Source organism: Hylobates moloch, unplaced genomic scaffold, assembly GCF_009828535.3.
Source record: "Hylobates moloch isolate HMO894 unplaced genomic scaffold, HMol_V3 SCAFFOLD_13, whole genome shotgun sequence".
Classification (NCBI taxonomy): domain Eukaryota; kingdom Metazoa; phylum Chordata; class Mammalia; order Primates; family Hylobatidae; genus Hylobates; species Hylobates moloch.
Genome location: NW_026652288.1, coordinates 1,675,919 through 1,703,175, shown reverse-complemented (window position 1 = coordinate 1,703,175; position 27,257 = coordinate 1,675,919). Strand labels below are relative to the sequence as shown.

At 44.5% G+C, this 27,257-nt stretch overlaps 1 protein-coding gene across 15 annotated transcripts in view; it reads left to right on the top strand.

The window, feature by feature from the left end:
* Positions 1-27,257, top strand: part of MYT1L (myelin transcription factor 1 like) — a 532,891-nt gene that overhangs the window by 308,540 nt on the left and 197,094 nt on the right. For all 15 annotated transcript variants that reach the window (XM_032172073.2, XM_058426326.1, XM_032172071.2 and 12 more), the window contains one exon: positions 22,195-22,351. The gene's annotated coding sequence lies outside the window, so the exon portion shown is untranslated. The remainder of the gene's footprint in view (positions 1-22,194; positions 22,352-27,257) is intronic.

The following is a 27,257-nucleotide window of genomic DNA, read 5'->3' as shown; positions in this document are numbered from 1 at the left end:
CTGGGGCATCAGCCTCCCATGTCAACCTTCCCTTGCCCACCTCCCACCTCACCCCACCCCTGCTCTCTGCGAATCCCAGGCTTCCTGTTTACTCCTTGAATCTGAATCCCTTTCTCCTGTGCCTGTGCACCTGCTGTGTCCTCAGTCTGGGCCTTTCTTGGCTGGTTTCTCAGGCAGTAGGAACCCTATTATCACTTCTTTAGAAAAGCCTTTCACCCTCCTAAGCTCCCTACCGTTCTAAAGCGGCCCCTCCGGGAGACCATCCAGCCAGCGTCGCCAGTGGTTCTCTTCTCGGGTGTCTGCCCATCATCACTTATTAAGCAGAGAGGGGCCCTGAGGACTCAGACTCACCTGTGCAGTTCACAGCCTTCTGCTGTGGGAGGGAAGGTCCTCGGTCTTCTGGAAGGAGCCGCTCAGAGGCAGCTGGGGTCCCTGGAGCTATGCTAACTGGGTCAGGTTCCTGTTTTACATCAATCCCAAATAAACTTTGGCTAATTAAAGATCTACATTTTGAAAATCAAATATATGCAAGGATTAGGAGAAAATCCTGGAGCCTGTCTTTTCCCTTAGAATAGGAAAAGCCTTCTTAGATGCCACAGACGGCGTAGACATTATAAAAGACTGATGAATGTAAGTAGATCAAAGTTTAAAACTTAGGAACGAGGAAAGTTTGTAAACAAAGCCAAAAGACCAGCAGTAAACTGGGGGAACTATGATATGAACAGATTAAGTATGCAGAGTACATATAAACAATGTAATAAAGAAGATGAAGGAAATAGCTACATCATAGAACAGGAGGTAGACATGTCTAGGAACTACCTATTCAGACTCAAATAATCTGTAATACACAAATACACCATCAAATCAGCAGTCAAGTTAGATACAACCACACATTGGCAAATGTGTTCGCGAACGTGCACTTTCCTGTGCTGATGATAAATTGATGAGAACACTTTGAAGGGCAACTTGTCGGCATCTGTGGAAATTTTAAACAAATCTCTACCCTTGAGAAATATAGGTAGGTGTGCATGAGAAAGAGACACATACAAAAATGTTATTACAGTATTGAGTGTTTGATGAAAAACAGGAAAAGAAACCCTAAATTTATATCAACACGTGATAGTTTTATAAACTGATTGTAGCTATACCATGGAATAACAGCCCCCACCAATCCTGACAATCAAGGTATAGCTAATTACACTGGTGGCTGGGCACGGTGGCTCACGCCTGTAAACCCAGCATTTTGGGAGGCTGAGCTGGGCAGATTGCTAGAGCTCAGGAGTTCAAAAGCAGCCTAGACAACATGGTGAAACCTCGTCTCTACAAAAAATACAAAAATTAGCTGGGTGCAGTGGTGCACACCTGTTGTTTCACCTACTCGGGAGGCTGAGGTGGGAGGATCCCTTGAGCCCAGGAGTCAGAGGTTGCAGCGAGCTGAGATCTGCTACTGCACTCCAGCCTGGGTGACAGAGCATACCATATCAAAAAATAAATAAAATAATTACACTGGTATGCAAATGTTATCAACTCTAACTGAAAAAAAATAGCAGAAGAATATTTACAGTATAACATTTATGGTAAAAAGTGAAGTAATTCTAGCATTTCCATATGTAGTAGGACTAAGGGTGTGGCAGCCTTTGTGTGAGGTTGCGTGTGTGCATGCATGTATGTAGATACATGTAGAGCAAATACAGAAGAAACTAACTAAGGTGTTTGCCTGCATGAGAGAGAATGAGATGGATCTAAAGGGACTTGAGTGTTGTCCATGAAGTCTGAACCCCCCACACTGAGAATATATTTATGCATCACTTGAGATCAGTGGACTTGGGGTTAGGGCCCCGGGCTTGGATACCAAATCTGTTCTCTTGTCTGAGTGGCCTTGGGCATTGTGTAAGTCTGTTCTCATGCTGCTAATAAAGACCTACCGAAGACTGAGTAATTATGAGGGAAAGAGGTTTAATTGACTCACAGTTCCACAAGGCTGAGGAGGCCTCACAATCATGGCAGAAGGCAAGGAGGAATAAGTCACATCTCACATGGTGGCGGGCAAGAGAGTGTGTGCAGGGGAACTCCCCTTTATAAAACCACCAAATCTTATGAGACTTACTCACTGTCACGAGAACAGCATGGGAAAGATCCGCCCGCCATAATTCAATTACCTCCCACCAGGTCCCTCCCACAACACATGAGAATTATGGGAGCTACAATTCAAGATGAGATTTGGGTGGGGACACAGCAGAACCATATCAGGCATGTTACTTGACCTTACGTAAGTCACCCAAATTAATTTCTTTTTGTGAGAAATAGAGATAAAGCTAAACTTACACGGAAGCCAGCATCTAGTATTGTATTAAGGTGGGAAGATATTTCTTACCCAAGTCAAAACCATTCTCTCCATCTGTCAACTCACAAATCAGCGGCTCCCCCAGCTCTGTGTAATATGCCCATGTGAGTGTAGACAGGTGGAGAGCAGTCCTCCTTAGGAGGTGTTCTCTCTCTGGAACTCAAAAACGAAATGTAGGTGGCATTGAGGAACTGCAGGGCCTCTTTCCCAGCCTCCTATACAAACATTGGGCTCACCTTTTTGGGGGAGTTGTTGATCTCTGCGTAAAACAGGAGATTCCATTGACCAAGTGGGGAGGACACAGTCCAAGTGTCCAGGCCCTGGATCCCCTGCTACTTCCTGAGGGTTTGTGGGTCTAATCACTCCTCAACTTTGCATTGCTTTGCAGCATGCACCATGCCATAAACGGCGGAGAGCAGGAAAGGCTGAATCTGATGAGCGGCCTGGCCAGGCCTCAATCTGACCCAACGTCTTCAAGATTCCCTCCTCCACAAAAGGAGCACTGGAGCACATGACCCAGTGAGAATCTTGCTCCTCATATTGGCCCATGGGTCGCTAAGTTACTAGTGACCAATGCAGGTCCTTCCATCCCTGTTCCTTTGTCCCTCCCTCTGCTCCTCTGTCTCTCCATGGCCACCATCCAGTGGGGTGGTGGGAGGGCTCTAGGATGCACCAAACTCGACCTGCAATCCAAGGAGATGGCCAGCTTCATCTTCTGCTATGACCTGAGTGAGTGTCCGAGAGCAGACAACAGACAGAGAAACAGACACTAGGCAAGAAGGTTTTATTCTCTCTGCCCTAGAATATTATTAAGTGAGGAAAAGAGAAAGAAAAATCAAACTTGCTCAATGTCATCTGAGATTTTAAAAGTAGACACATGCTTTGGGTCTATACTGCCTTCTTTATGCAGGCTTTACTCTTTTGAATCCATGTGGACAATCAATTATGTATGTGTGGGCGTTTGTGTGTGTGTAGGATAAAGGCACGAATAGTGAGAAATAAACTTAATTTTGAGTGTAGTGCTTGTGTACAAAACAGATACCTGCTTTCACTAGATTAACATGTTATTAATACTTTTAGGTGAAACAGGTACTTAAATAAAAACAACAAATTAAATCCTTAAAGGTCCAAAATTTTGAATAATATAAAAGAAATTGAAATGCAGTCTCTGCCCCAGAAACCTAGCATTCACATACATGAAGACAGTGAGCACAGAGCATCCCTTCTGTGTTCTGTTGGATTATAAGATGGATGGATGATAAAAAATGATGAGTTCGTGTCCTTTGTAGAGACATGGATGAAACTGGAAAATATCATTCTCAGTAAACTATCGCAAGGACAAAAAACCAAACACCGCATGTTCTCACTCATAGGTGGGAATTGAACAATGAGAACTCATGGACACAGGAAGGGGAACATCACACTCCGGGGACTGTTGTGGGGTGGGGGGAGGGGGGAGGGACAGCATTAGGAGATATACCTAATGCTAAATGACGAGTTAATGGGTGCAGGAAATCAACATGGCACATGGATACATATGTAACAAACCTGTACATTGTGCACATGTACCCTAAAACCTAAAGTATAACAATAAAAAAAAATAAAAAATAAAAAATAAAAAAAGATGGATGGATGGATAGATAGATAGGATTATACTTATAATTTTGCAACCTCAAGTATACTTTTTCAAAGTTGCATCTTAAATGCTTAAACATTGCTACAAAGTCTTCATAATACTTGTTTTACTTGGGGATGAAAGAGTTGTGTCTATTGGGCCCTGGCTGTATGTTGAGTATTTTGTGTATTTTGTCATGTAATTCACCCAGACACCACACAGCAAGGTATTGTGACCTTCGCAGTATGAAGGGGGAACCTGCAACTTAGAGCAGGTAGATCCACAGTTGAAGGCACTGGCTGGAAGCCCATCTCTCAAGCTAGCTTCCTTTTTCAAATCAGAGGTCCTCTCATCCATACTGGGACATGGACTTGTTGTCAATCACAAAGCCCTTCCTATGCCATTGGGTAATTAGACTGTGTTCACAATTGTCTGTTCTCCTGAATAACTTTTGCAAACCTGAGAAGATGCAGAGTGCTGCAAAGGAAGGAAGTTAGTTGATGTCAGGTGAGTGCAGGCGCCTGCTGGCCTCACCAGTGTGATGAGCAGGGAGTGTGAGTCTCTAGGGCAACTCTCAGTGTGGAGTCTACGAGTCCATGAATACGGCAATAGCCCAAGCCACTCCCCAGCCTGTAATGGTGGCTCTGTGTGAAGCCCCAGGGGACCCAGCCTGCCTCCCCACCTGGCTGTCTTTCAGGGGAGACAGCACAGCTGTCGATGGGCCTTTGGACTCAATTATTAGCAAGATTTTAATATCTCCTCCTTTACATTGTAATTTAAGCAGGTAGATGCTTTTAAATTGCCATCTGTGTAGTGAAATTCATACTAAGAAAATGTGGGTCTGCTTTAATTAGCTGTGCTCTGGCTGATGGATTTCAAATGCCATTGCCCAGATTGGCAGGAAATTCAGACACTTAGATGCATGTACTGGTGGCTCCTATGTCGTTTCGTGTCTTCATGTGATCTAGATAGTTACAGATGCATGTCCACACATATGTATTTATATATTTTTTGCTTTTCTTATCCAGCATGCCAGCTTCTTTCTCCCTCTTGATTCTAAATATTATTTTTGTCTTTTATTGTCTTTGGAGTTCTTCTTTCACATATGTTTCCCCAGTTCCCACAGAAGCTACCTCATGCATCAGCAGCCACCGAGTACTGTGATAGAGAAGGGTGTTGGATTCTTGGTTATTTCCACAGAATCCTGGACCTCTGAGGAGTTGTCTGGCTCGGCAGCATTTAGAAAAGCGAACAGTGCCGTGGTGGCTGTGAGAACGCTTGAGCTAGGGTGTCGTGTGCTTCCTCATCCTAAATTCCAAAGGGCTTTGCTTTGGCAGCTTAATAGGCAGGAAGAGGAATTTCTCTGCTCAGGTGTCCAAGTTTTCAGACAGCTTCCTGGCCAATCTTCCTGAAACAGCCACTTCCTGACCCTCTCCATCTCTTTGCTCTGTGTTCTGGCGTCTGAGTGCCTCTCTCCTCTGGCATATCATGTGTCTATGCATTTGTTTGCCTTCCCTGCCTGGGCGTCTAAGCTCCAGAGAGCAGTGGCTTTGTATGGTTTCACCACAGCGTTGTCCCCTGCACCCAAACAGTGAACACGGACAAAGCTCCCAGCACCTAATTGATGAGTGAATCCTTACAAGGCTTTAGCTGACCCAAGATGAATGCAAATCTTCCTTCCTAAGTGACATTTTATTAAAGAAAACAGTGGATGGTGTGTATCCTTTTAGGTTCCAGCCCCTCCCTCATGAACTTTTTGTGAAGCTTTCCTTTGTTCTGCTGTGCCATGATCGCCGCGAGCCTCCTGACCTGGGAGTGCCACCCATATTCCTGGAGTGACCGCAGTTGGAATGCTTGCCGGAATCGCACTTTGTATGGGTTACACAACATCCGCAAAATAGACAAAGGGCTGCCACTTCGCAGGATTGTTGAAGAAAATGAACAAGTGAAATATGAGACAGAACCTGTCCTGGAACCCGGGGCAGAGTGGACAGCCGGTGTGCTGGTGGGAAGCTCCTCCTGCCCCCTCCTTCCCTTGCCTCACAGGCTTCTCCTTCCACCTTTGTTTTCCCATGTGGTTTTCCCTATCTCTAAAACAGCTGCAAAGCCAGAGCAGCTACGAGTCTCTTGAGTTTGCAGAGAACTTTGTAATTCATATAATGCTTTGCACACTTGCTACTTAATGAGGTGCCCTGATGTGTGTTTTGCTTGGAAGGCCCAAAGATAGCCCTTTTAGGATCCCGTTTCCCAGCCCAGAAGGTGCAGGCATGGAGGTGAGGTAGCTTTCCAGGTGGCCCAGCTGCGGGAGGAGCTGCCTGGCCTCCCATAGCCATGGCTTCCTTATCTTTAGAGCACGGTGGCAACAACCGTGCAAGAACGTGGCCTTTTTGTGAGGATCAAGTGTGATAAGGACACTGCTGGTGAACATCCTGCGTGCTGCGCCTGCACTGTCTCCTTTCCATCATTATCATGGAGCCCAAATTAAGTCCCCAGAAGCAGAGACTCCTCGGAGGCCTTGTGCTTAAAGGCCCTGCCCTTGCACCCATTCTCTTCAGCACTGCAGTGCTCTTGAGGCCACCCATCCCTTTGTAAAACCCGCTTGGTCGATTTGTGATTCATCCCACACCAGGACACCTGGTGTCTATGGATACAAGTGCCAGCCCAGCTAGAAAATCTGCATTTTGAATTAGGGCCAAAAGGATCACCCTAAAACACAATTTTGATTTTAACGCTGTGTCACTCCAAGAAATCCAATAGCCCTTTGTAGGTAAGAAGAGAAAAAAAAGTCCAAATATCTTAATTCAGAGTTCAAAAGCCTTGTATCCTGATTCACCAAAGCCTCTCTTTCTGGCACACTCTCTAGCTTCTGCTTCTCATGGGGCTGATACCACCCCTCTTAAGGGGAACTCCAGTGAATCTTCTTCCCCGGAAACCTGCCTGCTCCACTTCAGCTCCTGGGATCTTGTCCTCTTGCTCGCCCAAGCGTTGGCACTCATTGCCTGCCTTGCTGGCCGTTCTTGGCCTAAATACATCTTATCTGCATTCATTTCTTTGCTTCTGTGAGCTCTGGGCTCTGGGCTGAGCACTCAGATTATGAATCAGAGTCAGGCAGGGTGCCCATCCGGGATGCCCAGACACAGATGCCGGAGCTCCTGAGAAGCTGGCAGCAAGCAGACGCCTGTGCTCCCTGCTGCAGAGGAAGGAGGATAAACACCTCCTCACATTCCATGCAGACACGACCTTCCACCCACTCCTTTGACTCTGGTCTGCTGCTGCTGCTGAGCTCTGCCCTGCACGGTTCTCTCACAGGATGACCGGCCTTCCTGGGGTCGTCAGCAGTGAAGGGCGGATTATCACGTTTGCTGGAGCACAGGGCTGCTGTGAGCATTAATTAAGTCATTGTTTGGAAGGAACTTGGAGACCGCCCACAAAAGGCGGTTCACAAGGACAAGGGCTGGTTATTAAGGCATTAAATCCCTAATTTGCCACTAGATAGAGGCAGCAGAACTCTCTCTGACTGCTCAGGAAAAAAAAAAAAAAAAACAGGATTCCTGCATATCCCACCCCAGGAAAAAAATGAAATAATAACGAGATGCACTTTACTTGCTCTCACAGGTTTATTTCATCTAAAAGGTGCAAGGAGGCGATCTACTCTTGATCTGGTTCTTCCTTAGCAGTTAGTTGTTATTTACTAGACAAATTGGCTGCATAGGAAAAGGCATGGGCATCCACATTTCTGGTCATATGAATGGAGTTCCGGCAAGATCAAATCCTGTGATGCATGGAGCAAATACTTCTTCACCATCCCTGTGCCTTAAAAAGTCTATGTGGGAAGGACTCTACCGGTGACCTTAAACCAAACTGCCCGGGTGCAGATGCAGGCCTCCGTGCAGCAGCATGTGAATGCGTGAATGGCACTGCAGAACCCACAGGGGTGCTTTGTGTTAGCAGAATTCAGTCTGCCTTCTTGGAGCCCACCGGGGCCAGCAGGGCTCTCACCTTTCTGGTGAGAATTGCCCCTCATTTCTGAGTACTTCAGCCCAGCGAGATGGAGTTGGTGGCAGCCTGCCTCCACCATGTCCCCGACCTGCAGAGCAGCACATGATCTGAAGCCTGGCTCCCCAGACACTCCCTGATCAGCAGCGGAGGTTATAGCCAGAAGTGGAATTCTGGGCATGGCAACATGTATCTGAGCCCTTGTGCCCTCATGGTGGCCATGACCCTCCGGTTCCAGGCTCCAGTGGGCCACACAGGCAATGAGTTTGGGTTAATGTTCCAGGTTCTAGGCCTCAGGTCTTGGCTTACCAGGCGAGGCTGTGAAGAGGCAGAGCCCAGTGGCTGAATGGGCAGGTATCAGAGGCCCCACAGACACCATTGCTGATGGGTGAGGATCTTGGCCTGGAGCTGACGGGCACAAAGGGGGTTCCCATGCGTCATTCGAGGGAAGCCTGGCCCCTGAGTCCAGGGAGGAAGTGACCGCTGGACCTGTGGGAAGTGGAGGCAGGAGTGAGTAGCTCAGGAGGCTTCAGTTGCTTCATTTGTGTTTCCTGAGTGTTCTTGAGACATCGCATGAATATATCAACAACTTTGAGATATAATTCACATGCCATAAAATGCGCCCATTGGAAGTGTACACTTCAGTGGGTTCTAGAATCGCGTCTTCTCCTGTATCTGTGGGATACATTCCAAGACCCCCCCGTGGGTGCCTGAAACCATGGATAGTGCTAAAACTCCATATTCTATGTTTTTTCACATACACACATATTTGCGGTAAAGTTTAATTTACCGCTCTGGCCCAGGAAGAGGTTAACAATAATAACTAATGACATGGGGCAATGATAAACAACAAGCCGGCCTCGGTGCTCTGTCACCTGGGGCCATCCTGAAGTGCAATGAGGCTCCCTGCATACAACACTGCGGTACCACGGCGGTGGCTCTCATGACTGAGATGGCTTCCAAGTGACTGACGGGTGGGTAGGGTGTGTGGTATGGATGGACGCACTGGACAAAGGAATGATTCATGTCCCAGCCAGATGGAACTGGAGGGCGGGAGATTTCATCATGAGCACACAATGGGAAATTCATCATGGTTTATTTCTGGAATTTTCCGTCGAATATTTTTGGACCATTGTTGACCTTGGGTATCTGAAACCATGAAAAGGAAAACCACAAATAAGCGGGGCCTATGATAGTCACAGATACGAACAAGTATCACCCAGTCAACTTTAGAACATTTTCATCACCTCAGAAAGAAACCCCATCACTCCCACGTTCCCCAACTCTGGCCCCAAGTGGCCACTAATCTACCTTCTGCCTCTGCAACTTTCTCCATTCTGCACTTTTTATGTAAATGGAATCATTAGACGTGGCCGTTTGAGACTGACTTCTCTCACTTAGCATAATGTGTTAAACCTTCATTTATGTTGTAGCATCTATCAGTGCTTCATAACTTTTTATGGCAGATATATATTCCATTATCTATGAATTCATATATATCCCACATTAGTGAATTTTGTTATATAAATAAGCCCCATTCTGTTTATCCATTCATCAGTAGATGGAAATTTAAGGAGATTCCATTTTGGCTGTCACAAATAAAGCTACAGTAAACATATACAGTCTTTATATGAATGTGTGAACACGTTCTTAACGCTTTTTTAGGGATGGAATTTCTGGGTCACATAATGACTTGACTCTGGTGAATCCGTTCAGGAGCTGCCTCACTGTTTTCTAAAGTGACTGCACCATTGACATTCTCACCAGCAACGTGGGCGTGTTCTGATTTCCTTGGTGCTCTAGCACCTGGGCCATCCTCAAGTGCAATGAGGGCTCTCTGCATACAGCAAGTGACAAGTGACCAGAACTTGTCAGCATCTCATGTTTGCTTCCGGATATCCCAGTGGGCATAGCATGGTCTCACTGTAGTTTTGATTTATACATCTCTGATGACTAATGATATTGACAATCTTTTTGTGTGTTTAGGGTTTTTTGCAGATTTTCTTTGGAGAAACATCTGTTCAGATCCTTTGCCATTTGTTAACTGGGTTGCCATTCTATTATTGATTTCTAATAATTATTTATATATTCTGGGTAGAAATCCCTTATCAATATATGATTTTTAAATATCTTCTTCCCTTCTGTAGATTTTTTTTTTTACTTTTGTGGTGGTGTATTTGCAACACAAAAGTCTATTTTTTAAAATTTGATAGCATTCAATTTATCTACTTTTTAATTGCTCATGCTTTTGTTGTCATATTTAAGAATATGTTGCCAAATCTGAGAGTCATATAGTTACAGTTCTTTTTTTTTTTTCCTTTTTTTTTTCTTTTTATGAGACAGAGTCTTGCTGTGTCACCCAGGCTGGAGTGCAGTGGCGCAATCTCGGCTCACTGCAACTCACTGCCTCCCGGGTTCAAGTGATTCTCCTGCCTCAGCCTAATCTGGTAGTTTGGATTACAGGCACACCCCCACCATGCCGGGCTAATTTTTTTGTATTTTTACTAGAGACAGGGTTTTGCCATGTTGGCCAGGCTGGTCTCGAACTCCTGACCTCAAGTGATCCACCCGCCTTGGCATCCCAAAGTGCTGGGATGACAGGCATGAGCCACCATGCCCAGCCTAGTTTTAGTTCTTACATGGATCCAAGTTTGGGTCTTGGATCCATTTTGAGTTTATTATTGTACACAGTGTGAGATAGGGACATGCTGGAGGCAGGCTGCCACCAACTCCATCTCACTGGGCTGAAGTACTCAGAAATGAGTACCCCTGTCTGCATGGGGATATCTGGTTGGTTAAAAAGATGATTCTCTCCCCTTTGACTAGCCCCGGCACCCCTGTGAAGAGTCTGTTGACAGTAGACGCGTGAGTTACTTCTTGGTATGGGTTATGTTCCGCTGAGCTGCATGTCTGTCCATATGTGGCACCACTCTGTCTTGATTGCTGTTGCCTTGTAGTGAGTTTTGAAGTCGGGAAGGGTTTGCCCTCCTACTTTGTTCTGTATGATGTTAGCTGTGGGTGTGGCTTCTGAATCTTAAAGTTCACAAAGCCATTGCATAGAAGATCATGGATGTAATCCTTGGTCTTTTAATGACAGAACATCCCTAGAAGGGCGTCGGATCGATCACTGGTAGTAGCAACCATGGGGAGTGTATCCAGAAGATACCAAGACTTTATCCAGTATAATGAATCTGCGGGTATGATGGACAGACAGCAGCAGAGTGGCACCTCCCATGTGCCTTTCTTCCTAGCACACTGCTGTCACTGGCAGCAGGCCCTGTCTACACCCAGATGACACCTAACTGTCCCTGCGTTACACAGCTTCTTCATAGCCAAGCAGAACTTAACAACATACAGTCAGCCTCCAGACTTGCAGCTTCAAACATCTAGGTCTACGGGGAAAACATTTGGCTTCCCATTCTTCCAAATGTTTTCCCTCAGACCTGAAGGGTCATTTAGGGACAAGTTGTTTCTTAATCCCCTGCTGCCTGTACGTCTCACCTTCCTAACTCTCTACACAGAAAAGCAGCTAAGCAGGAGGAGAAACAGGAGAATCTACTCTGAAGTTCTGCCAGATGGGCACTGCCTTGGTGTACTCTCCATTTTACCCCATAGATGCCCAAAATGTAAAGGCAGAGCCTTTGCACAGCTTTAGAATAATCTTTAAAATGCAATGGGAGGCTAGTTTCAAATATGGAAATCAATCAGTGTGATACATCCCATTAACAGAATGAAAGATTTTAAAACCCCATGATCATCTCAACTGACACAGAAATAGCTTTTCACAAAGTTCAACACCCTTTCATTATTAAAAAAAAAAACTCTTAACAGTTTAGGTATAGAAGAAAAGTTTCTCCGCATTATGAAGGCTATTATGTAAAACCTGCAGCTAACGTAATTAACAGGGAGCAACTGAAACTTTCCCACTAAGATCCAGTGGAAAGCAGAGATGCCCTGTCTCGCCACTTCTATTCAGCATGGGATTAGAAGTACCAACAAGAGCAGTCAGACAAGAAATGATATAAAATAAATAAAAGGGATCCATTTCAGAAGGAAGAAGTAACATTTCTCTATTTGCAGATGACATGATCCAGCATGTAGAAAACCCCAAAGATTACACACAAAAGTACTGTTAAAATTATCAATGAATTCAGTAAAGTTGCAGAATACAAAATCAGCATACAAAAATCAGTAGCATTTGTATAGACAAATAATAACCTAGCTGGAAAATAAATCAGTAAAACAATCCCATTTATGATAGCATCAAAAAAGATATTTTGGAACAAATTTAATAAAGGAGGTAAATGATTTGTACACCGAAAACTATAAATCATTAAAGAAAGAAATGGAAAAAGGCACAAATAAATAAAAAGATATTTCATGTTCATTAGGAAGAATTAGTATTGTTAAAATGTCCATACTACCCAAAGTAATATACAGATTTAACACAATCCCTATTAAAATCTTCAATAGCAACAATAGCAATTTTCACAGAAATTGGGAAAATACCCTAAAATGTTTGTAGAACCACAAAAAACTCCAAGAAGCCAGGAAAAAAAAAAACAAAAAACACTGAGAAGGAAAAACAAAGTTGGAGGAATCATACTTCTTGATTTAAAATTATATTACAAGGCTATAGATATTAAAGCAGTATGATACTGGCATAAAAACAGAACCATAGACCCATGGAACAGAACAAAGAGCCCCCAAATAAATCGAAACACATATGCGCAACTAATTTTTGACAAGGTCACCAAGAGGACACAATGGGGAAAGGACAGTCCCTTCAATAAACAGTGCTGGGAAAACTGAATTTTCACGTGGAAGATAATAAAACTGGATCCTTGTCTTATACATAAAAAAAAAAAATTAACTCAAAATGGATGCAAGCCCTAAATGTAAAACCTGAAACCATAAAACTCCAAGAAGAAAATGTTGGGAAAAATCTCCTTGACCTTGGTCACAGCAATACGTTTTAAAATGTTACCCAAAAGCTTAAATGACAAAACAAAAATAAATAAATGGACTACACAAAACCATAAAGCTTCTGCACAGCCAAAGAAACAATATCACAATGAAAAAGCAGCCTATAGAGTGGAAAAAAAAAGTTTGCAAATCACATCTGATAAGGGGTTAATATCCAAAATGTATAAATAACTCTTACAAATCAACACTAAAAATAAGGCAAATAATCCTCAAATGAGCGAAGGTCCTAAACAGACATTTTTCAAAACAACAAATAAAAATGTCCGACAGTCAAATGAGAAGGTGTTCAGCATCACTCCTCAAATGGGAAACGCAAAATAAAGCCATCATTGTAACCTCCTGGCCTGTTCTTCCTGCCCACTGCACAAATGAAGACCAGGGCATTGCAGTAAACCAAGAGTTTAATTAATGCCAGGGTGGCCACGGCTGTGGCAGATGGAGATATTACTCAAATCAACCTCATGGAAGGCTTGTAGGTTAAGGGATTTTCAAGGACAGTTTGAGGAAAGCGTGGGGCGCCTAGGCAGTGGCTGCTTGCTGCCAACTGACTGGGATACAGTCACAGGGTGTGGGAAAAGTCCCCCTGTGCACTGAGTGGTTTCTGGGTGGGGCCACAGGAGAGACGGAATCATCTATTGGGGGGTCCACATGGAGCCATGGGTGTCAGGCATGCAAAAAACCTGAAAAGATGCCTCAAAAAGCCAATCTTATGTTCTACCATAGTGATGCTCTCTGCAGGACCTCCGGAATAATGGCTGGCCATCATGAATGTCTACACCTTAGCAGAATTCAGGCTCCTCTCCTCCCCCTCACCGGGTGGTCTCTCATTAGCTTTACAAAGGCAGTTGGGTTTGGGGGAAGGCCTATTAATTATCATTTAAACTGTCAGCTAAATGTCTCCCAAAGCTAGCTTGGCAGCTTGAGGGTAAAGGCAAAATGGTGTTGGCTGGATCAGATCTTCCACTCCCAGAATTTTCTCACTGTTACCATTTATCAAAGGCGGTTTCATCATGTTACCACCTCACACCTAGAAGGACAGCTGTGTGAATGGAAAATAACAAGTTGGGATCCCAATTCCCTAGGCCAAAAGAAAAAAAAATAAGCTGAAATCTGAGTCATGTAAGAAGTTGCCTTTCCTTTTGTTCCGAAGCAGATAGCTACAGATAAAAGGTTAAATATCTCCACAGGTAGCAATTCCTCATTCACCTTATCTTTTGTATGCCAATTTTCCCTGTTAAATATTAAAGCTCTCAAATTCATCTTTGGAGAAAGCACAGACTGTTTCCGTAATTCTGTTTTGTTTTGTTTTTTTCTTAACCTTGGCAAAATAACCTTCTAAATTGATTGAGACCCATCTCAGATACTTTTTGGTTTACAGCTATTATCCAAAAATCAAGAGATAGCAAGCGTTGGTGAGGGTGTGGACAAAAGGGAAGCCTTGCACACTGTAGATGGGAATGTGGATTGGTACAGCCATTGTGAAAAACAGTACATTAAAAATAGAACTACTGTGTGACCCACCAGTCCTCCTGAGGAAATTCCCGAAGGAGACAAAATCAATGCCTTGTAAGGATGCCTGCAACTCCCATGTTCATTGCAGCATGATTGACAACAGCCAAGATACAGAAGCAACCTAATGGACAAATGGATAGAAAAAATGTGGGGGAGATATATATATATCTTCAATGAAATATTATTCAGCCTTAAGAAGAATGCAATCCTGCTATTTGCCACAATATAGATATACCCAGAAAATATTATACTAAGTAATATAAGTCAGATGCAGAAAGAAATATATCGTATTATCTCACTTAAATATGGAACTTTTTTTTTTTCTAAAGAGCTCAGCCTGGGTGCGGTGGCTTAGGCCTGTAATCCCAGCACTTTGGGAGGCTGAAGGGGGTGGATCATTTGAGCTCAGGACTTGGAGACCAGTCTGGCCAACATGGTGAAACCCCGTCTCTACTAAAAATACAAAAATTAGCCAGGCATGGTGGTGTACATTTGTAGTCTCAGCTACTCTGGAGGCTGAGGTGGGAGGATCACTTGAACCCGGGAGGCAGAGGTTGCAGTGAGCCGAGATCACGCCACTGCACTCCAGCCTGGGTGACAGAGTGAGACCCTGTCTCAAAAAAGTAAAAATTAAAAATAAAAGCTCAAATACACGTAGGTGAGAGTGAAACGGTGGTTATGGGTTGGGGGGTTGGAGAGATATAAGTCAAATGATACAAAATAGCAGATATGTGGGATGATCAAGTCTAGAGATCTAATGCCCAATATGAAAACTAAAGTTAATAAAATTATACTGTGTTGGAGGCTTTGCTAACTAAGTAGATTTTAGCTGCTCTTGTCACAAAAAAGTAACTGAGATGATAAATAAGTTAATTTGTTTCACTATAGTAAGCATTCTACAATGTATGTGTATCCCATATCAACATGTTGTAAACATCAAATATACATGATAACTTTTTTTTAATGAAATGGAGAAACTAGGCTAGTAAGCAGACAGAGTACCACATAATGATGTGCTTTGTGTCTGAAGTAAGAAAGGGTGCAAAAGAAAGAAGGCATGAGTGAAAGAACGCATGCAGGAAAGAACGCCTGCAGGAAAGAAGGCACGCACGCAGGAAAGAAGGCACGCAGGAAAGAAGGCACGCAGGAAAGAAGGCACGCAGGAAAGAACGCGTGCAGGAAAGAACGCATGCAGGAAAGAACACATGCACGAAAGGCATGAATCAATGTATTAGGCTTCATGATGGAAAAGGAAGCATGGTGCCCTGAGGGAGTGGAGTGGGGGTGCCTAAAGCAGCCGGGCCTGGGGCCACGAGAGCAGGTGCTGCTCCCAGAGGCTGAGGGGAGACTTAGGGAAAGTGGGGGTCCACACAGGGAGGTGTGCAGACACAGAGGAGGCTTGGCAGCCCTAAACACCCACGGGCCCCACACCAGGGTGCTGTCTTACCTCAAAGGTGATGGGGTGGCACTGAAGACTCAGCTGCAGGAAGGGGACATCTCACAAAGACATAGAGAACGGGCAGGAGGTGCCAAGGCACCCACCCCAGGAGAGAAGCCCCTGTGGCTGCCAGAGGAAGAAACAGCAGGCCCACAGGCCATGGTCCATCAGTGGGAGTCAAGCCACACAGCAGGAGGGAGAGAAGAGCTCTGTTGAGAGGCACCAGGAGGCTGAGAGGAGCTACCCAGAGGCCAGGACCATGGGCCAGGGTGACAGTGGACGAGCCTGGACGGGGGGGCCTGGGTTGTTACTATTCACTGTCACAGGGAACGTGGAGGAGAAGGCTGAGGGGTGTTTAATAAGTGACCCTCCTACCTGCTGACTTTTTCAATAATTTATGTGAAACGTCATGTGGAAAAGTCCAAAAGACCTTTGGCAGGAAGCATGAGGCTGTGTTGAGAGACACATACCAGAAGCACAGATTTTCCCCATACAGAGCAGGCGATGGGAATCAAGCAAGTCTAACTAGGAAGTGGGAATGGGACTCAAGAAGAACAGGTGCATATTTTGGAGCAGTTGTAAGCTTACCCTGGGGTTGATGTGGAGGCATAGATTGGTTCTCAGTAATTCCCAAGGTATGTTAGTCCATTCTCATGCCACTATAAGGACACACTGGAGACTAAGTAATTTATAAAGAAAAAAGGTTTAATCAACTCACGCCTTAACATAGCTGGGTAGGCCTCAGGAAACTTACAATCCTGGCAGAAGGTAAAGAGGGAGCAAGGCACCTTCTTCACAAGGCGGCAGGAAGGAGAAGTGCAAGCAGGGGAAATGCCAGACGCTTATAAAACCATCAGATCTCTTGAAACTCACTCTCTATCATGAGAACAGCATGAGGGAAACTGCCCCGCCCCCATGATCCAGTTACCTCCACCTGGTCCTGCCTTTGACATGTGGAGACTATGGGGATTACAATTCAAGGTGAGATTTGGGTGGGGACATATATCACAAGGCTAAAGTATCATGTTGAATATTTACCCTGAAAAACATTGACCCTACCCTGTGAGTACGGACAGATGATTACACCCTTTTGCAGTTAGTATAATGCTTGGTCCACTGAAGGCCTGAGGGTCTTGGGATGCTTCAGGAGTCACTTCATATATTCCATCCTCATTGTCTCTTAGGCAGCCTGGAGCACAACAGTGGCCCGACACTTACCAGTGGCATCCAATGACAGACCAACTGAAGCATGTGGCATACATGGAAAGCAGTTTTGAAATTGAAATCTACATGAAACTGAGAGATACCCAAGTGTACTTTACAACTGGTGTCATAGATAATGTTTTCCGTATCTTATTACCATAAGTGGTGATGAGGTATTGGGCTAGAAGAGGTCAAGGCAGGCTGTGGTTCCGGCAGCAGCAGAGAGCCAACTGCACGATCACACACCGAGTCTCATGGTCGAGAGACCATGGAGAAAATACACCCCAGCTAACTTACTCCAACTGTGGCCACAATTCATTTGTGAGTTGTGATACCAATCTGAGGAGGCAGTACTAATATCAACAAAAAGAAGTAAAATGGAAAGCATTTGAGGATGCCATACATATTAAGAATGTGTTGTTCTGTGAAATGTTTGATTTTATCACGGTTTCAAATCTCTCTATAATATACATAGGATGTGCACACGGGATCAAGATGTAAAATCTATTTCTCTCCGTGGAGCAGGGTTAAAACCTGACAGCCACGATCCTATTTCCATGTAGAAAGAAGGTGACCCCCCCATCTCTGAGCAAGAGGATCTGGAGGTAACAAGACCCATTCAAGGAATGAAGAAGTAAACCAAGCATCCCTGGGGCACCAGGTTGGAACCAGGCCTTTTCTTCAGCTGAACCGTAGCTACTAAGAGGTCATGCCCAACAAAGGGAACCCAGGAGGTCCTGACATTGTTCCCTACTTTACTTTTGCCTGAATTACTTCAGGACACCCTGTGCTTCCTTTCCTGACTTACTCATCAACTGTGCAAAAATGGCCAAATTGTGTACCCTTTCCAGCTTCTGTCCAGCATCTGCACAATGAGGCTAGTAACACCCACTTTATACAGTTGTGAGGAACAGGGACAATGTGGCACCAGCCCTGTGCAGAGATGCTCTCACTCACTTCTTTCTTCCTTTATTTCTTCACTCTATTATTGATCAAATGTTTACATATAATGTACCTTGTGTGAGATATTAATCACACAGTGGTGCAACATGATCTCTATCCTTTTGCGAAGACAAAAATTGACCAAACTAAATGCAAATGTGTGACTGTGACAAAAACTAATTTTGAAAATTAAAATTGGAGTACTAAAAATTTAAAGTGCAATTGAGGAAGTCGAAGGTAAATTTTAGAAAACCTTCCAGAACATGGAGAAGAAAGACAAAGAGATAAAAAAAAAAAAAAAAAGCTAAAACCAATGGAAGATAAATTTAGACAATCCGAATCCATTTAGTAGTAGAAATTCAAAAAAACTAATAGTAATAAAGGAAATAAAGAGGGGGAAATTAATAAAGAGACAAGAAAGTTCTGGGAGATGAATAGTTTTCAGGTTGTATGGGGGCACTAATGTCAAGCAGTAAGAATGAAAAAAGGTTGACAAACCTAAACACATCAAACTCATCAAACTCCAGAAAACCAACAGGAAGAGAAGACCCTAGACCTGTTTAGGGAGAAAACCTGTGCTTCTAAGCTTCTGAGCTTCCCAGGGGAACCAGGATCAGACTGCAGACTGGCCTGGCAATGGAGTGGAACTGTTCATAAACCTGAACACTATGCATGCATAGCATAGAATAAAATAGCCTCAAGGCCTTCACAGTCTTGGGAGAGATGATTATCCCCTTAGTGAAATAGACACTTCCGACATGCAGGGCCTAAGAACCCTTACTTGGAGGTCCCCATTCTGAAAAAAAATGCCTGGGGCTCTGTGTTCACAAACTGGAGAAGAAATCCAAAAAAGAATGGTGTGGGACACTTAAACCATGGGATTCATAAGGAACCCAAAATAAACAACCCCCCGTCCTCAGGTCATGTGGAGTTGGCTGTATTGGGAGGGCAGAGGAGCAGGGCAGGTATAGCCCCTACACACCACACCCACCCTGTGGTTCCTCTGAGACAGGACCTGCCCAGCCCAGGGAGGGGTGCCTGTCACTCAGGCCAGCTGTTCTTGTCAGGCTCTGGAGATGGCCACTTGTGAATGCTTGGTTTTCAAAAGCAAAGAAACAGAAACAAATTAGGTCTGAGACCTTGCTTGCCTAAAATAGATTTCCCAGAGGAAATTTCTGCCTCTGACTTTAAATATTTTTTTAAAAATGAACTAGGAGCCACAAAAGGGGGATTTTGGTAGGTTCTCGACCCCCCTGCCCTGGGACAGGACTCTGTGCACCAGGCTGTGGCCGCAGAGGCTCGGGCGACGGACTTGCTGCCCTGCTCCTGCCCAGGGAGGGGAGCTGTGGGTTTTGTGCAGTACTTTGTTCTGGAGTCATGCTCAGCCACCTTCCGATTAGAATAACCTTCTGATTAGAAATCTGTCAGCACCTTCTACAGATGGATTTCAGGCAGGGAACTTCCTCCATCTCATCATTATTCCTTGTTCTGTTGGCTCTTTAAGGAGCATTGTCCAGCATAAGGTTATTGTTCATAAAATCCCACAAATTAGCACGCTTTATATGACAACTTTAATAAGAACCTCACACCCATTTTAATTTATACTATGAATATGAATTGTAGCATACTTTGCTTGTCATTCATTAATAACTGTTTAATTTTTACATATTATGAGCTAGTCATATGTATGTTTCATGGTATTATTACTAATATTCCATTGACATTAGCTGATTGCAAAATGCTGTTTAAAATAACTATAGCTTTATAAAATAATTTACTAAAAAAGACTAACACCCCACATATGTCACAGCATGAAAACTGAGCATGTTGCCAATGTATTAACTCGTTTTAATTTTTTTATTTTAATAGATTATGTTGAGTTTTCCATTTATTGACCTTTGGGGTGGCATATTTAAAGCTGGCCATGGAATTTCTTTTTTACCCAAAAATACATTTTTATATTTTTAAATTTTCTGTTCCTTCATATTTTCCATTTGTCTTTATACCCAAAATAAATTATTTTTCTACATATTTAAGATTGTAACTGTGTCCATTCCAGCTTCTCTCTATTCTTTCTCCCCACCTTGCCTTGAGTTTATGTAGTGATATCTTACCCATCTGTTTTACACTGCATTACCCATGTCTAGCAGAGTGCCAGAGACTCAGCCCTCAGTCAAGGGTGGGCAAATTAATTGGTCACAATCATATGTAGGGAGCCAGAATTTTCTGTATGTAACCTTTGCTGCTTGTCTGGATCATCACATTTAGAAATTAGAAACTGAAAATGTATATTAATAAATTGGTATCTAGTGATATTAGTATCACTGTCTACTATCATTTATTGAGCACTGAATTAAGATAAGCCAGACATTTTTGATATATTATTTAATTCAGACATTGAAAGTCTAGGAAATTAATGTTTATAAAACAACATCAGATCACGAAGTAGTAAGTGGTAGTGCTATTATAACCCCATTCTGTCTAATTGCAAATTGTTTAACCATTAAAGATTTTGCTTGTTGGTTGAGCCACATGTATAGCATTGTCTGATCAGTTAGAATCCATCTTCACAGGGCAATGCAAACATTTTCTTTTTCTTTTTCTTTCTTTTCTTTTTTGTTTTTCCAGTGAATCCATATTAACCACTAGGAGCAGGCACATAAGATCCAAAGGCAGGTAGGAATTGTGTAGGCTCTGGGGTCTCGCATAACAGAGGATTCTGTAAGATAGTTCAGAGTTCTTGGTAATGTTTAGGGGAGTTATTATATCCAAAGGAGGGGTAAGAGAAGTTCTTTTGTTTTAAACTACAATGTAGTAGAGAAAAAAGATCCATCTGGTCTAATTCCTTTCTCTTTCAAGGGACTAATCAGGATTTTTAACCTTCTGAGTCTCATATCCACCATTATGTTCTTGACAAGACATACATGCTCCAACCCTTATTAACTGTGTGTGTGGATGAAATTGTTCTTTGGGGAAAATTAAGTACATAAGGAAAAGGTTTAGGGCTCAGTCCCTAATGGTCAGCAGATGTGGACAAGGTGGGTTAGTTTCCAGGTCGAAGGAAAAGATTTGCGAATTCTGGGGAAAATGGCCCTATTATGTCTCCCCGTATTTCTTATTTAACTCTACTCTCTGGTTTCCTGTTGCTCAAATGAGGAATTGCATAGAAAGTGTGGCGGCACTTCCATGATGGTTATCTGCATCAAGCCGCATCATCGCAGGGGCTCCGGGCTCTCTGCTCACTTGACCTGTTCAGGTTCAAAACAGCCCAGAGAGGTTTAGTCCTGTCAGCCCTGGAGAGCAAGAAGCACTGAATCCTTTGGAACGGAAATCATAAGGGGACAGTTATCCAATGCCATCACCCAAGGCTCCCCGAGGACCTAGTGGCGAGACTCAAATTCCCTCACCGGTATCTCAGCGTTGTGGGTCCTTCCTGAGTCCTTCCTGAGGGACAGGCCTTAATTCATGGTGGGAAGAACTATACTGGATCTCAATACAGATAATTCAGTTTCAGTTATTATCTCCTGACTAACTGGGGAGTTCTGAGCACGTATTTCACCCTCTCTGAGTATCAGTTTCTTCATTCATAAAATTCACATAAAGTTCAATTGATGGCCAAATGACATAATGGGTAAGAAAGTGTTTTGTAAGGTTTTTAGTTCTATGAATTTTAAGGAGACTAGGCTGGTCCTCTCACCCCAGAAGTCCCTGGAGACATCACAGAATAAATAAGGCTAACAGTGCGAATCCTGGCGTGGAGCTCCTCCGTGATGCTGCCACACGGGCTGAGTCTACCCCGAGTCTGGGAAGGAGGGAGGATAAGGCTGTGTGCAGGGCTTCTGGTCCACAGGAATTGGGAGCTCATGGAACCGTATCAGGCTGACGTAGCTGGCAGAGAACAAGCTGTCCCAGCTGGGGCTTGCTCCCGACGGGACCACCTGGGCAAGGGTCAGAGTCCGAACAGCAGGCGTCCAGTCTAGGAGAATAAACTCGAAAGGGGACTGCGTTGTTCATGGATATGAAAGAGAACATTTGGTTCCTGGAGGAAGCTGCTGTGTGCATGTTGACGGTTGCAAAGAGGATGCCCTGTGTATGTCTCTTCCTAAGGTGGTGATGAATTCACCAGAGGTGCTGTATATTGCTTTTTATATTTTACAGATGGAGAAATCAAGGCACAGAGAGATTAAGTGACTTTGCCACAGTCACAAGCTGGAGAGGACCAGGAGTAGAGCTTAGAGCGAGCCCCTGACTCTGGGCCTGCATCCTGCCAGGAGTCACGCTGCCTCCGTTCCTAGGAGAGAAGACTTCCTGTAAGGTAAAGGCGGCCCGTCTACACTCGCTTCTGTGCAGCCCACACTGATAGGTAAAGGCGGCCTGTCTACACTCCGTTCTGTGCAGCCCACACTGAGGCAGGGTGGCCCCCACTGCAGACGGTTAGGTTGTGTGCTCTCTGCGTGTGTGAAAAGAACTAAGTAAACAGCAGCACTCACATCTCCTAGCGTGGGTTTCCTAGCCTCTTGCAGACCACAGTGTCCACAAACCACTTCCTTATGTGGTCGAAACAATGAGCCTGCACACCTCTTCCTCCACCTCAGCCTCTTCGACCCTTCCCTCTTCCAGTTTCCATCCTCGGAAGATGCCTCGGCTTTTTCTTGTAAACCATTCCTTCAGATTTCCCCCTCTCCTCTTTTATATCGGTCACTTCTTCCTTTCTGATGGCTGGATTGACCCCATCTTGGATTCTAAGAAACAAACAGAGGGCAGCTTCCTTCTTCTCTCTTGTAGCCCTTCACTTGCCTCTGTCCCCTGGGGCGATCCTGGGCAGAGCCGCTGCCCACTTCCCTGTCACCTGCAGCAGCCCTGAGAATCCCACCGCACGCTGGCCTTCTCCTGGGACTCCCCTTGAGAAAGGAGCACCAAGCCCAGGCAGTGTTGGCTGGGACGGGGATTTCAGCCTCAGCTGGTCCCATGCCCATTACCCAGGGACAAAGCCTCTGTGCTTTGACCCTACACGGGAGGGCCTCTCTCACGCTCAGCCACTACCTGGCAGCAGTGGTCAGGGAGAGACCACCCACTCGCTTCCTTCAGTCCTCTCCCTACAGCGGCTGTGCTGACAACATAATGCTCCTTCGTTTTCTCTTCCACCCCTTCTAGAACTTTCTCCTCTCTTCTGCGAGAGGCAGGTGTTTTTTAAGGGTTTTCTCTTATTATTTAGAACGCTCTTGTTGATGCTTTTTTTTTTTTTTTCCTGCCCCTTGAAGGGAGGGCAGTGTGATGTTAGCAGTGCATTTCTCTCATGGAGAAGGGCACTCCCAGCAGGAGAGCGCAGTGAGGACGACAGTATAGTGAACTCAGAGCTACCACACTGGGCACATAGCAGCACCCCCTCACACGTGTGGAGCCCTGTGCATTTTCCGGGTTCTTCCACACGTGCTAGAGTGTTCACATCCACCGACCGTCGCATGAACACACGTGAAAGTCATTCCCGTGGCATAGTTCGTGCAGATGATAAAATAGATGCCTGAAAGCTAAAACGACACAGTAAGTAGGAAAAAAAAAACTATTCCAAGCCCATACCCTGTCTCTAAACTTCATGTTTCCCATTTAATAATCTTCAGAACATTTTCATTTCTATGACTTTTCTGTGGAATAACATATTTCCTCCGCAGTGAATACTTAACGTATGTCACAGATTCCACATTCTATCACTTGTAGACACAGGTTTCTCTAAGTTTTCTGTTCTTTATTCTTTTAGTCTTTTCCTCCCCCTAAAAAATAAGTAGAATAATTTTTAAAAAATTAAAAAGAATATGCAAACTAGAAAAATCGTTAAGATAATTTCAAATACCTGTATAAATGGGAAGTTCCAGTAATATTTTTCTGTGGCAAAACATATTTGAATTTTTAATTTTAAATTTTTTTACCACATCACTAAAATCTGAATTAGGGAGAAGTAAAGATCGAAAATGCTGAATATAAACCAGATGTAGTCTCAGAAACAGCCCTATAGATCAGCAATACAGAACACTGTCTATTACTTATTAAAAGCAGCTCTTCAGTCACATTTGTGTTTTTTGTAGCTATCAAAAGGGGCTTTTTTCACTTGCACTGTAGCCACACATCTACTGGGACAGGCATTCATTAGGGAGGGAGCCGACACCTCTGAACATCACCAGGAGACAGCATGGCCCGGGGGTGAAGCCAGATGCTCCCAGGAGGACTCGCCGGGAGGAGTGAGCAGGGCATGAACCAGGGCTGAGCCTGGTGAGGGCACAGGAAGGAACGGGCCCATGGGGGGCTTGGCCACTCACCCCAAAATGCAAGGCTTAGTGAGAAAGTCACATACAGGCCACAGAGACTGGGATTCTTTTCAAATGACTGAATGACCGAAAACGTTTATGTATACATGGGAAAAAATACCATGAGCAAAATAGAAAAACAACAAAACGATATCAACAATAAGCTGGAAGAAAATACTGGCGACAGATAAGGTGGGCAAAGGGGTTAGCATCACAGTGTACAGACAGCTATTATGAATCGATGTGAAAAATGTGAAAAGAAAGAAGAAAAACAGGCAAAGGATATGAATCACAATTTCACAGAAGAGGAGATGCGGACGGTGAGGGTGTGAGAGAACGCTTACCCTCCCTGGGGGCCAGGGAAATGATGAGACATGTGGCTTTACTCAACCAAAGCCAAGGACGGAATAAAATTCAAGGTGACCAGCGCTTCCAGAAACCGGCATGATCACATGTTACTAAAAAGGGCATGGAATGTTTTCTTTTTTCATGGTAAAGTGACGATATCTTTTTAGAAAACTCTATTCTAGAAATACATACAAAATACATGTAATCATTTTTGTCAATTATTTTTGTAGTGAAATAAAACAACATAAGCCTTGTTAGTAAAGGAACTTGGGGGGCTGACTGGATAAATTATAGTAGGTATATTCTGAGGAATACTACGCAGCCATTCAAAAAGATGAGTTCAATGGATAGACATTAGCCTATAGAGATGGCTGTGATTTTTTTAAAGTGAAAAATAGCAAGTTACAAAAAAGTTTTGTAAACAGAGCCTGATTTTGTAAACAATAAATATATAAAGAGCTTGCTCTGTTTATTCATTCCACTGTGGAGTAGAGTGGAGTGAAGGTTGGTTTCCTCCAGTAAGGAAATTGGCTGCAGGAAGAGAGACGGCCGCGGCTGCCCAGTCCCCACCTGGCGGACCCCTGTGTGCCTGTTTGTACTTCAACCTGATAATGTAACCACCCAAGGGGTTCACCTTGCCTGCTGCCCAGACAGAGCTGATTCACCAAGACAGGAGAATTGCAATAGAGAAGGAGTAATTCACTCAGGGCATCTGTGTGGGAGGCTGGAGTTTTATTATTACTCCAATCAGTCTCCCCCGAGCATTCGAGGAGCAGAGTTTTTAAGGATAACTTGGTGGGTGGGGGAAGCCAGTGAGCCAGGAGTGCTGATTGGTCAGGGATGAGATCATAGGGAGGCGGAGCTGTCTTCTTGGGCTCAGTCAGTTCCTGGGTCGGGGCCATAAGATCAGATGAACCAGTTTATTGATCTGGGTGGTGCCAGCTGATCCATCAAGTGCAGGGTCTGCAAAATATCAAAAGCACTGGTCTTAGGAGCAGTTTAGGGAGAGTCAGAATCTTGTAGCCTCCAGCTGCATGACTCCTAGACTGTAATTTTAAATCTTATGGCTAATGTTAGTTCTACAAGGGCAGTCTGGTCCCCAGGCAAGGAGTTCTGCTTTGGGAAAGGGCTGTTAATCATCTTTGTTTAAACTATAAACTAAGTTTCTCCCACAGCTAATTCAGCCTATGCCCAGGAATGAATATGGACAGCTTGGATGTTAAAAGCAAGATGGAGTGGGTTAAGTCAGATCTCTTCCACTGTGTCAGTCATCATTTTGCAAAGGAGAGAAAGGAGAAGGAGGCATTATTGCTAGACTTGAGGTAATCAGCAAAGAACCACTCTGGGTTCTCAAGCCCGAGAATTCCCAGATGGAAGGCATCACAGCGGGGCGTGGGGGATGGACAGGAAAGCGGGGGAGGGGAGCACCTGGGGACTCCAGCAATGCTACCTCTTGGTAGGATCAGGCATGGACAGGTGTGGCGTCCAGGCAGATGCAAGGAAACAGGAAAAAATGACAACAGCCAAAACCAGAATGTGATAAATTATTTGATAGGGGAAAGGGGGGAAAACTAGCCAAGTATTATTTTAAAGCTTCGGAAGGGAAGAACAATCACCTCATACATTCAGGAACTAACTGTGGAGAACGTGGACCGATGCTGGGTTGTCATGAGGCCCCACCTCACAAGCTCTTACAGCCAGTGAACTGTGCAGAAAAACTGATGTCTAATAAACAAATTTGCAAAACACTGAGGAAGGAGAAAGGAGACAGCAGTGCCTAACTGTGCGATAGGAATTAGGGGCATGGTTAAGGGAAAACCCTAAGATGAACTTGATGTGACAGAGGCAGCAAGGAGTGCTGACCAGAGAGGTTAGGGCTAAAAATGCCAGTTTGAATCCTTCTTTGTGGAGCAGGAGAGGCAGCTATGATGTCCTCTGAGAGGTGAAAGGACCAGGATAGAGCTCTGAGAGCCAGTGTGGTGAACCTGAGAGATGGAAATTTGGGGGAACGTGATTCAGAGAATCCTAGGCTTCGCTGATGGAGGGGAATTGACAAGACTGGGGATTTGGGGGATGGGTTGGTGATGTTCTTTGAAAGATGGATGTTAGAAGTGATAGCCAACAGGGTCCTGACTGCATGAGAGAGGGCAGGTTAGTCGTTGGAGGGTGGAGGGGACTCAGCTGAAGAAAAGCAGGAGGTGAACCAGGCGAGAGGGATGGACAGACACACTGGAAAGAAGGATGGGAGAGAGCGGGTCCTCAGAAGTCAGCTTTAAGAGAAGGATCTAGGCCAGGCACAGTGGCTCACACCTAAAATTCCAGAACTTTTGGAGGCTGAGGCAGAGGATCACTTGAGGCCAGGAGTTTGAGACCAGCCTGGACAACATGGTGAAACCCCGTCTCTACAAAAAATACACAAATTAGCCAGACCTGGTGTGCACCTGTAATCCCAGATGCTCAGGGGCTGAGGTGGAAAGGTCACTTGAGTCTAGGAGGTCCAAGGCTGTGGTGAGCCACGATCATGTCACCGCACTCCAGCCAGAGCAGCAGAGCAAGAACCTGTCTCCAACAAGA